Genomic DNA, 13,190 nt, shown 5'->3' on the forward strand with positions numbered 1-13,190 from the left:
CCTTTAATTATTTACTTCAAGGGGTTGGTTTTACTTATGTTTCTATGAATTTTTAATAGCTCCCATTGTGTGCGTAGATACCAGGAATGACAGACTTTGATTGCTTTTTTTTACACCTGACTCAACTGCTAAAACCCTTTACAGTGGCAACTGGTTTTAAATCTCCTTGGGCATTTGCAGCATTGATAAGAAGTTAAAGCTTGTTCATCAAAGAGCAGCTTCACCTCCCCAACACAGAGATGGGAGGAGAGTTCCAGTACATTCAGGCCCAAATTAGGTCCTATCTTGGACCTCTTGGAGAAAGTACCACCTAACCGTTTTAGAAGTTAATACCAAGGAATTTGTATGAACCACCTCAGTCGATCGCAAAAATTCATTCCCAGCATAGCAGACAAAGCAGAGCATCCCTCAATTTTCTTTCAAATCTAATGAGAAAATGATTACTCAGTTTGCAGTCTCTATTGGAGCAATGGTGTTGGGGGGTAGGAAGAATACTGCCCAGTGAATTCCTACTATTCTGAGCTACCACACCTGCCCTACCCCCTAACTAGCTGCAAAACACAGAGAACCCCTTACTTTTGGTGGGTCACCTGCTCCCAGAGAGCTTAGATGGAGCACTGCCTCCCTCTACCATATTATAGGGTATGAAAAGATGACTCTAGCTAAGATCTAATTAGGCTTATGATTATAAGTGTCCATTTTTCTTATTTTCATTGGAATCAGGTAAATAAAAACTTACTATCATATTGTGAAAGCTTGGGGTGAATTAAAATGTTGATTTTTTAAAAATCGTATAATGATTTTGAGATTTTGTTGATCTCTCTTGTTCTTTAAAAGTTCGTTAGACCTAGCAAAACCAGTTTCTATCTAAAAGGAGTCAAAACTTAGATTATTCTCTTGGAACTGAGACTACAAAGTATAATTTCTTCATGTACCTTTTACAAAAAATATTCTAATAGGTCTTAAGGTGACTCCCACTCTCCCCAGGTCCTTTCTTGCTAACACTCCCTTGTGAGCAGAAGTGACTGGGAGACGAAAATGGAACACAGGTCTCTGAAATCAAATAGAATGAGCTTCATGACTGAGGATGGACCATTTAAGACCAGGATGTGTTGATCAGATTTGAAAGGAACTTCTACAGTGGATGAGGGAAAGGTGTTTAAACACCTGAACTCACCCTGGATCTTTAAAGCAATAATCTAATTTTTAGCAGCAGCAACTCTTTCACAGGTGTAGGAAGAATGTTTACTTCCATTGAACTAATTTGTTCTAAATTGAGAAAACATTTAGGAACTAAAAAAACAAAGAGGCTCCTCTTTTCCCAGAACAGGAATAAAAAGAAAAAGGAGAACAAGACTACAACATGCAGTTTAATATTTCAACTTTTTCTCCACTGAGCTGACTAAATGATGTCCATTTTATTTTATTTCTTAAAAAGTACAATTCCCAAGTGTGACTAAAATAATAAATATACATACTTATTTTGCTAAGAAGTAATTAAAGATGTCATTTGCTGACAAAAACAAATGTACAACTAATGTATAAAACTTGTTATTTTTGGTTAAATAAACATTTTGCATGCCTTATTTTGGGAGATGGTTGTTAATACATCTTAATACACCAGGGGAAAACTACCTCTGAATTAAGACATAACTGGCCTTTCCTCCTAGAGAATTTAAAAGTCTCTGTTTCAATTGATTTTAATAATTCCTCAAAAAAGGAAAAAAAAAAGAAAACCCACCCTACTCCATTTTCTTTGTAACTGCAAGAGTAATGTGAAAAAAATAAATGCTTTAAAATGTACAGCACATATCTTCTGAGAAAAAACTCAGTATTTAGGCATCTATCTGCATTGTAAACAACATGAGCTTACAGGAGTTGGCTTTTCATAAGAACCACATTTTAAAATGCAGTTTTTGTGCCTAATGATTTAAATAAAAATTTAAATAAAATCCACTGTGTTCACATTTCCCCATCCCTCTCCCCACCTCCCACAATACTTTTCTCCATGAGAAATAACCTAAATCTCTTTAGCTTTTCCTCAAAGGACCCATTTTCTAAACTAATCATTTTCAGTCATTCTCTTTTGAGCTCTCCCCAAGTTTTCTACATCTTGCCTCAAACAAAGGGTCTCAAATTGGACCCTGTACTCCCATAAAATCCTGATGAATGCTGATCATAGGAGAGTCTCCTCATGGTTGCTCCTTCTCATAGAAGGAAACAGTCTTGATCTTACAACTTCCTCAGCCATTAGAAGCTAATACCAACTCTGACTCAATTTTGGGATAATGGGGGTACGGTATCTAATTTTTCACCTCTCCATTTAAACTCCTAAGTCTTAATAATAGTAAATGCACCTATTTCTCAAACACCCCCTGAGTGCCAAGCCCTGGGCTAAGTACTTTAACTGCCTTTTGAAATATTTAAATATTGCCATTATCCCTGTTGTGCAGAAGAGGTTAAATAAGCTCCCCAAGGTCACAGAATCTGTGGTAAGGTGGGGATACAATTACAAGTTTTGCTAATTCTTTTTTTTATTTTATATTTTATTATTATTATTATTATTTTATTATTTTAGAAAGGGAGAGAGTGAGCTCCCCAGCATGGAGCTCAACGCAGGGCTCAATCTTAGGACCTGAAATCATGACCTGAAATTAAGTCTCTGCTTAACCATTTGAGCCACCCAGGTGCCCCCAGGTTTAGCTGATTCTAAAGCCCAGTCATGGTGTACCTGGGTGGCTCAGTCAGGTAAGCAGCAGACTCTTGATTTTGGCTCAGGTCATGATCTCAGGGTTCTAAGATGAAGCCCCACGTAGGCCTCCGCATTCAGTGGGGAGTCTGCTTGAGGATTTTCTCTCCCTCTCCTTCTTTTCCTCCCACTGCTCAGCACTCTCTCCCTCCCTCTAAGGGAGCCCACATCGGCCGTCATCAGGTCCTCCAGCCATGCTGCCCTGAAGAGTGTAAGATGTTCGCCTGTGCCAAGCTGGCCTGCACCCCCACTCTGATCCGAGCTGGATCCAGAGTTGCCTACAGACCAATTTCTGCATCAGTGTTATCTCAACCAGAGGCTAGGACTGGAGAGGCCTCTATGGTATTTAATGGGGCCCAGAATGGTGTGTCTCAACTAATCCAAAGGGAGTTTCAGACTAGTGCAATCAGCAGAGACATTGCTGAGATGTGAACAGACATTTTTCCAAAGAAGACATCCAAATGGCCAACAGACACATGAAAAAGTGTTCAACATCGCTCGGCATCAGGGAAATCCAAATCAAAACCTCCATGAGATACCACCTCACACCAGTCAGAATGGCTAAAATTAACAAGTCAGGAAACAATAGATGTTGGTGAAGATGCGGAGAAAGAGGAACCCTCCTACACTATTGGTGGGAATGCAAGCTGGTGCAGCCACTCTGGAAAACAGTATGGAGTTCTTCAAAAAGTTGAAAATAGAGCTACCATACGACCCAGCAATTGCACTACTGGGTATTTACCCCAAAGATACAAATGTAGGGGTCTGAAGGGGTACGTGCACCCTGATGTTTATAGCAGCAATGTCCACAATAGCCAAACTATAGAAAGAGCCAAGATGTCCATCGACAGATGACTAAAAAAGATGTGGTATACACACACACACACACACACACACACACACACTGGAATATTATGCAGCCATCAAAAGGAATGAAATGTTGCCATTTGCAATGATGTGGATGGAACTGGAAGGTATTATGCTGAGCGAAATAAGTCAATTAGAGAAAGACATGTATCATATGATCTCACTGATATGAGGAATTCTTAATCTCAGGAAGCAAACTGAGGGTTGCTGGAGTGGTGGGGGGTAGGAGGGATGGGGTGGCTAGGTGATAGACATTGGGGAGGGTATGTGCTATGGTGAGCCCTGTGAATTGTGTAGGACTGTCGAATCACAGACCTGTACCTCTGAAACAAATAATACATTATATGTTAAAAAAAAAAAAAAGATAGTAGGAAGGGAAAAATGAAGGGGGAAATTGGAGGGGAAGATGAACCATGAGAGACTATGGACTCTGAGAAACAAACTGAGGGTTCTAGAAGGGAGGGGGCAAGGGGATGGGTTAGCTTGGTGATGGGTATTAAAGAGGGCACGTATTGAATGGAGCACCGGGTATTATATGCAAACAATGAATCATGGAACACTACATCAAAAACTAATGATGTAATGTATGGTGATTAACATAACATAATAAAATTAAATTAAAAACAAACAAACAAAAAATAAATAAACTAAGAGTGTTACTGATAATGTAAGCACCTTAGTTCTTTTTTTTCATATCAAATAAACTTCTGAGTAACAGTAGATACACTTCCAGGTTCCTATCTCCCCTGAATGACAGATGGAAGAGTAATGCAGAAATGTATGACCTATCTGGTTTTATCTGCAGTGTTCATTTTATTAAAGAAGGCTGAGCATCATTCTCTAAATTTCTCTCTCACTTATTTCTATAGTATATTATGTTTCATGTTCTCTTTTTAAATCCCTAACCTCCTTGGATCCAAGGTCATTGTTTCATTATCAGAAGTTGATAGAAAAAAAAAAAGAAAAAAGAAGTTGATGGAATTAATGACTCAACATAGTGGCAAAAGCAACTTTCAGTTTCTTTGTTTGGTTTGCGAATTCCTCCTGATTGATAAACCAGAGACTCAGCCACTGCCTGCAGTCTTCCACTACAGGTTCTCTGTTCCTCTGATCCTTGCTCTTTGCTCTTGATTCTCTTACTTCTCAAACCTATTCCCTTGCAGCCTTCTGAACTTCGTTTTCCTAAATGGCTCCTATCCACCCTCCAAAAATACTCCCTTCCTGGGTTATCATGGTTCTCTTTCTTTCATGGCAGAGAGGTTGATGTTTAAAAGCAGTTACTGGGAATAAAACTCTCTGGACTTGGATTCAGGCTCTACTACCTTCTAACTGTATGACCTGGAGAAATTTTTTAAGTCTCTCTTTGCTTCATCTTCTCATTTGAGAATAGAAATAATATAGTTATTGGGCCATATTACTTAATATGTTTAATAGAAGAATACTGGCAAGCTAACTGCTCAATAATTCTGATTATCATTATTATTATTATTCCTAATCATTCATTCTCATATAATCAGGAAGCAAATAGGCCTTTACATAACTATTTTTAGTTCACATTTATTCACCACCTCAAACTTCTGTTACACCAAAATAAGTGAAGCATCATGTGTCCCCTACATGATATGGGGGAGAAAAAAAAGCCATCTTTTAGACCAAAAAAAAAAAAAAAACTTAGAAAGAATTTTGCTTTTTACTTAGATTCTTGAAAAACTACTGGAGGATTTAGATTTAGAAGAGGGAATATGTTATTACTGTGGGGCCAAACATCTTCAAATTCCTTTCTCTCCAGCTCTGCCATTCTCAAGATCATCCTTATGGATAACAGAGGCTCTCCTGAATTCTTTCTTTTTGTCACCATATTCTGTCAATCCTCAAAATGTCCTAAGCCCGAATTGCAAGGTCCTTCATTCCACCAGTCTAACCTCTTTCCCTTTTTTTATATATTTTTTTCTTTTGTTTGTCCAGTTTTTCCCCAACATAGATGCAATTTGGAAATTGGTCCAGAGTGTTGCATGAGCATCAGAATTTTTCAAAATTCCCAGGTTGATTCTAATAGATTAAGAACCACTGGTTATCCTTTCCCCTCCTCTCTCCAGTGTAAATCTTTTAGCTTCTTTTTTTCTTTTTATGCCAAAGCTTGGGACAAAGTTCAGGAGCTGGAAGTGAGGAAATGCAAAGCATTTAAAGCCAGAAATTTCCCTAAGGGGCATGAGAAGAGAAATGCTCTGGATATATTAATCATGTGTGATTTTTTTGTCATTACTGAACTTTCTTTCTTTTCTTTGCTCCCTGAGGACCTAGACCCTTTCGTCCCATATCTCTGCCACCTCTATTCACTGGCTGGAGCTGTCACACAAACAGTTATTAACCGACGCATTCTTTGGATTCCCTTAGGGAACCTTATCCTGGTGCCTCTGTGAGTAAGTGACTCACACTCATAGACTCATAGTGATGTTCAATTTTTTGAAAGTCTGCATACAAATCAAAGTATATGTTTTGAAAAGCAGCTAAGGTGCAAGGTTGAACACTCTGCTGGGGTGAGCCCAAGATCACAACTCAGTGTCTTCCAGTTAATATCCCTGTGGCCTTGGGCATCATCCATGAAATAGGGTTGATGACATTTATCTACGGCACCACTATACAGTAGAGGTAAATTAAATCATCACTTCATGTCTTTTTCAGTCTTATTATGTACTACTTTATGGCTTCCATAATAATTTACTGCAAACTTAGATTGGCATTTACTGTAAATTCACAGACTTGAATTTGCATCAGGTAAACTTTTTTTAAAAAACTCTTTTGCACAGGACTGTAATTCTGTAATTTTCTAACACATTTCTTGAGGAGAATATGGACACCAAATGGGATTCTGTGCTATTTTAGTTCCTAAGCACACAGAACAGAGCCAGCCTGGGGAGTCAAAAAAATGGCATGAAGTTCTAGAAACATCTGTGTCATGTCTGTGTCATGCTGCCATAATACCCCTCTCACAACTTCCAATCTTAATATCCTTCCTTGTCCTCTAGGAAATGTTAGGCACACGTGGTTTGACTATCTCCACTCAGATGTCACCTTCTTAAAGAGGACTTCTATGACCTTCTCTCTGAAACAAAGACTCCTTTCATTCTCTATCCCCTTCAATGACTTCACTTTTATTCCTAGGCTTTATTACTACCTGAGTGTGCATACAATGTTGACTGATGTTTCCTCCCCTGGGGTATGATGTCCAAGAGGGCAGGCTGTTTGTAGAGCCTGCATGAGAGTTGCTGCATCCGAGCATTAGAGTAGTGCCTGCTGTGTTATAATAAGCCCTCAATAAAGACTTTTTTGAATAGAAAAATTGTTTTAGATTATCGATGTAACTATCAATGTAATAATCTGATTATTTGCCTTTCATTTTAAGCACAGGAACTGAGGCCCTGAGAGATAAGTTGATTCCCATAAGGCTCCAGCTAGGAATAGACAGAGCTAGTGCTCTTGGAACCATGGCAGGCCATCACCTGTCCCCCTCAACCTCACCCCCCCCACACACAAAGTGCCTGCTTTTGCCTCATCTTCTTGTAGTCTCAATCCGATGAGCTTATGCAAAGGTGTTTAAAGGTATTTAAGTCTAAAAATCATGTACCGATTGGAAATTTTAGCTTAAAAAAAAAATCCCCGAACAAAATAAGAATGAATTAAATGTCTATGAAACGTAACGTGTCAACTACTCAGTCAGCTTGTTGTTCAACTTTTCCTCAATTCAATTCTTATTTTTTATATAGAAGTTAAATTGAGCCTAGGATATGAATACATTAGAATACATTTGATATGATTAGGGGTGGGGAGATCTCCAAAAGTAAAAATGCCTAAAAGCATTCTTGCCTGTTAAGATATTCAAAGGTTGGAGGAGTAACAGATATTGCAAGATTTTACATCAAAATGACTCTGAGGAAAGTTTTTGTTTGTTTGTTTTTCTTTTTCTTTTTTGGCTTTCGGAGAAAAGTAGTGATCATAATCTGATGGCTTGGACTTCTAATTCCTGGCATAAATCTTGTTATTAAAATTTTTTTCTAACATAATTATCCTGTGAACTAATTGGATAAATGGTAGTAAGCATTTGCAAATGACACAGTAGGGTTTACGAGCTCAGGATCTGTGATTCAGTGACGCCATTTAAATCACTGCTCCATCACTTGTTATCTGTGGCCTTGGGCAGGTCTGTTGGTGTCTCTAAACTACATTTTTTCTGTGGGGACCATAATAGCCATTAACCCCAAAACATTATTGTAAAAGTTAGGTAAAATGATAGATGTAAAATACTTAGCATTGTTGCTGGCACACAAGAAGTGTTCCATGGAGTTAATAATTATTATTATTACTATTATTCTTATCATTAGTTATTATTATTATTATTATTATTTTTAAAGATTTTATTTATTTGACAGAGAGAGACATAGCAAGAGAGGGAACACAAGCAGGGGGAGTGGGAGAGGGAGAAGCAGGCTTCCCATGGAGCAGGGAGCCTGATGCGGGGCTCGATCCCAGGGGCCTGGGACCATGACCTGAGCCGAAGGCAGACACTTAACGACTGAGCCACCAAGGCGCCCCCATTAGTTATTATTTTTTTTAAGATTTTATTTATTTATTTGACAGAGAGAGACACAGCGAGAGAGGGAACACAAGCAAGGGGAGTGGGAGAGGGAGAAGCAGGCTCCACACTGAGCAAGGAGCCCGATGTGGGGCTCGATCCCAGGACCCTGGGATCATGACCTGAGCCAAAGGCGGACGCTTAACCGACTGAGCCACCCAGGTGCCCTCCATTAGTTATTATTATTATCATTGCTTAATGTATCAGATTTCTCCTTATGTCCTGAGAGCTACTGACACATTTTCTATCCCATTCTCTCAGAGGAATTGTATGCTAACCCCCAATTCCAGGACAGCAGAATGGCCAAGCCTCCTGACTGTGAGAAAACCATGTACTCTCTCAGAGCATCTACCTCAAGCCTGTCTTTGGAAGGGGAAAACCACTTGCCTGGCTCTTCAAAGCCCAGCCCCTCTGGCGGTCTCATGTCCAGCAGAACAGTGTTGAGGGAATAGAAAGAAAAAAAGAAAAAAAGAAGACACTCTTCTCTCAAAGTCCCCAACACCATTTCTTTAATACCTTTGCAGTTTATGAAATTTGACAAGGAAATAAAGGCATTGCTCCGGGCCATTCCAATCTCACAATGTAAGTATTCTCTTAAAATTGCTACATCTAGGAGAGCCTTTATATCCATGTCATTACTCTAGGAAAATAGTGAGGATATGGGGAATGGTGTGGGAGAAATCGTATTAAAAGATTCATGCACACACACGAAAATCTCCACCTCTCTCCATTTGAAAGGCATCTCTTTCTACTTACTTTATATCACTCATCAAAAATGTCATGAGAAGTTGAATGATTAGTATCCTTCCAAATGTTTTTTAAAAGTATGGTACATAAAGAGAAGAAAAATAGAGCACCTTGCCAGTTGTAATGTTACAGTCATAAAATATATGTTGAAATATGAGTGCATGATAAACCCACAAGGGTGCAGAGATGAGAGAACAGAAGATGAAGGCAGGGCTTTAATTTAGAAGAGTGTCTGAAGCCGTGCATGGGAATAGTCTTCTGAAACTAGAGCTCACTAAAGGAAAACTTTACCGAACATTTTATCCTAGCTGACAGGGAGAAAATCGTACATGTATGAGCATGTGTACATGTCTGTGTGTGTATATATCCTCTTCGAGCTCTTTCAGCAAAGTGACACTTAAAAATACTCAAAAACGTAAACATCTTGAGATCAAACAGGAAGATTACATGAGATGAAAATACTATCAGGGTGGAGGGGTGAGAAGGCAGAAGAAAGGAAGCTATTTTGAAAGGAATGATTATACTGATGATACTATCAGCAATGATGATGTACGGTCTTTGAAGATCTCAAGGAAAATGTGTTTGAATTTAGATTTCATTCTTATTCAAACTGTCAATTAAAGGGACGGGTGAAAAGAAACATTTTAAGCTAGTCAAGAAATAAGAGATTCTTACCTCTATGTACATGTTCTGAAATATTACCTAAAGTTTAGCAAAATGAAAACATAGATGAAATTGTATGGACAAAAACCAAAGTAAAGAAGCACACAGTGGGAGCAAATCTAGAAGGACTTCAAAACACACTTTCAGGAAGCTGCTCAGCGCACCTAGAACACGACCGGCACGATGCGAACAGGAAGGGGGCGGTCTAGGGCCATGGTCCCCTTAGGAAGAACATTATGGATTCAGTGCAGCAGAGAGATTGCTTGAGAAGCTGTGAGATGTCAGTGATAAGTTGAAAGAGGCATATGCCTCTTTTTCTAACAAAGGAAAAGAAAGGAATTCCACAGAAAACAAAAACAAACACTTGAGCGATACAATAATTTTCCAAATGAAACAAATGGAAATGTACCACAAATGGAAACATTAACTGACAGAGAAAATGACTTTTCCCTTGATTTAGATGCTTCAAGAAAGAAACTACTTTAAGGAACAGACTCCCGTACATAGCACAAGCTGAGCAAGAGTGGCATTTCCTTCTCTAGGTGTCCAACGACTCGCTCGAGTAAAAATGAATATTATTTACTTAATCAGAAGGTCTCAAATGCTGTTTATATGTTTTCCATTTTTAGAAACAATCTCTAGGCAAAGAACAGAAGACACAACAAAAGCTACATGACACACCCTGGTAGCAGTCTGGAAATGGATAGGAAGAAAGGAGAAGAGGAATGCTTGAGTACTCATTTTTTTCATTTTGCATAATGGGAAGCAAGAAGTACTATCGAATGTTTAGGGAGCAATAGGTATGTAAGTATATTTTAAATTCTTACTAGAACAATTATTAGTTAATAATTAGTAACTATAAATTTACAATGAGAAGATCTGGTCAAATAACTTAGAATGTGGAGCAAATGTGCCAAGAGGCAGTTTGCCCTGGACTGATGAGTTTCCTGGGATGCAGAGAAAGCCCCAGACAAACCTGGGCAAGTTGGGTACCCTAGAAGTATAAACAAGTTAAATTTCCCAGATTTAATAACAAGGAGTCCTTACAAAAAAATATGAATCAAGGAATAAGGTATTTATTGGATGGACCAATCATGCTAAGTGAAATAAGTCAGAAAGAGACAAACATTGTGTGAGCTCACTGATATGTGGAATCTAAAAAAACGAATTCATTGACATGTAAAGCAGACTGGTAGTTGTCAAAGGTGAGCACCAGAGGGCGAAGGGGGTCAAAAGGTACAAACTTCCAGTTACAAGATAAATAAGTCCTGGGGATGTAATGTATGCATGATGACTGTAGTTAATAATATTGTACTGTATATTTGAAAGTAGCTCAGAGAGTAGATATTAAAAGTTCTCATCACATGAAAAAGAACTGGAAAAAAATGTAATTATGTCTGGTGACGGATGTTAATGAAACTTGTGTGCGTATTTCACAACATATACATACTCAAATCATTATGCCGTACACCTAAAACTAGTACAATATTACATGTCAATTGTATCTCAATAAAAACATTAGATTTTAAAAAGAACTTAAAAGTATCAGCATATTATCTAAGTGGACAGTGACATTAATAACAATGGTTAGCATACTGCTCTTGGAAGTTATACAGACCTAGATTATAGACTCATCTCTACCAGCTATTAGCTCCATGATGTTGAACAAATTACTAACCTCTCATCATAGTATTTACCTCACTAGGTCTTTGTGAAGAAGATACAAAGTAATGCATGTAAAGTGATCAGTCCAGAACCCGGTACAGGATAAGGCCTCAGGACCTTTGTGTCATTATTATAGTCATTATTGTTATTCATTATGGGAGCCATTCATTGCATGTGTGGAAAACACTACATGAAAAGCATAATAAGTTGTTCAATTAAAGGTTAGACCCTTGAATATCTATGAAATGAATGTTGGGGCTTAAACAACAGGCCTACACATTAAAAACATTCATTCAAAAGTAGTTACTTCTGGGATTTGATACAGAGAGAAGGTGGAAAGGTAGGCAGTATTCTCAATGACAGAGTTGCATAGTACTTCCGTTTCAGTCACATAAAATCAAATTCAACTTTCCAGGGGCAAGGGGTGGGGGAGAGATACTTGAATAACACTGGTAATTTTACCAGCCATTTCTCTCAGTGAGCCTTTCCTTCCAGCAGTAGAAGCAGTCATGCCTGAGATAATCAATGTTGCTGCGTGGAAACTTAGGGAAAATACATGTGCATGTTTTTAAGTTTTTCCCTGTGAATATAGCTTCAAATATTCCCATAATTAGATAAATAAGAGGTATGATTTTGTCAACATCCTTGAGGAGGAAATTGAAGAATTAATTGAGGGTTATAGAAAAGCATTGACTGAGGAAGTTTGTGTTTAATATGCTCACTTTGCAGTCTTTTAAGTAAGTCCCGAGAATAATTCATCTAAAAGTAATTTTTTACTTGTATGCTGGCTTTAGAACTTAAACTCATGTAAGCTATAACTCTAATTTAAATTTATTTGACAGGGCACCTGGGTGGCTCAGTCATTAAGCATCTGATTTTTGCTCAGGTCGTGACCTCAGGGTCCTGCGATCGGGCCCCAAGTCATGCTCCACACTCAGCAGGGAGTCTGCTTCTTCTTCTACCTCTGCCCCTCCCCCTGCTCATTCTCTCTCTGTCTGTCTCTCTCTCAAATAAATAAAATCTTTACAAATAAAATAAAATAATTTAGCACCATATGCATTTTTAGTGGGAATAAATTTTTATAAAAATAAAAATAAAATGATGCTTATGATTACTATAAAATAATGTGAGAAAATCTTTATGATAAATGCTAAGTAGAAAGATATTATATAAACGTTTATGTGTACATTGGCTACAAGTAAATAAAAAGAGTAGCTAGAAAAAAGATTTTAAAAAGAAATATACCCAAATGCCAATATTGGCCAGGGTTATGTTAAGATGATGGGATTATGGGTGATTTTATTTTATTTACTTTAATTTGTAAAGGTTGAAAATGTATAGTTTTAGAAACCTATGGAAAAGCAGACACAAAACATGAATAATTCAATGTATGCAGGTGCCCTAACCAAAACCCATCCTTGAAAATTATTCAGATGTAAAAATTTTGCAATAATCTCTAACTTAATGCTTTGCCGTCTCTTAGGAAATCTAGGCTTAATTGCTTCTCTGCAGAGTAGAAAATAACATAGGTCACATAAATCTATTTGTATTTAATTTCGAAATACTTCATTTCTGGTAGACGTGCACTCAGACCCATCATCAGTGTCTCTCCCAACATATACTGTCTATGCTGGCTGAATGCCTTTCCCACCTGATTGGACCACCCCATTACCCCAAAGCCATGGGTCCCCCAGTAACCCATATCTGGATCTAAGCAGCAGAAGTTTGGCTCCTCAGCCAGACTATAGAAGGCTGTAGAAAACATGCTTCGGTTTCCATCCATGCCTTATCCTGATGACCACAAAAGATCTATTATTATGTAAATTAATACATTAAAAACATCAAATCTTATCCCAGAAACAGAACAGC

The sequence above is a fragment of the Mirounga leonina genome, unplaced genomic scaffold (assembly GCF_011800145.1).
Source record: "Mirounga leonina isolate KUSES-001 unplaced genomic scaffold, KU_Mleo_1.0 Mir_173, whole genome shotgun sequence".
Classification (NCBI taxonomy): domain Eukaryota; kingdom Metazoa; phylum Chordata; class Mammalia; order Carnivora; family Phocidae; genus Mirounga; species Mirounga leonina.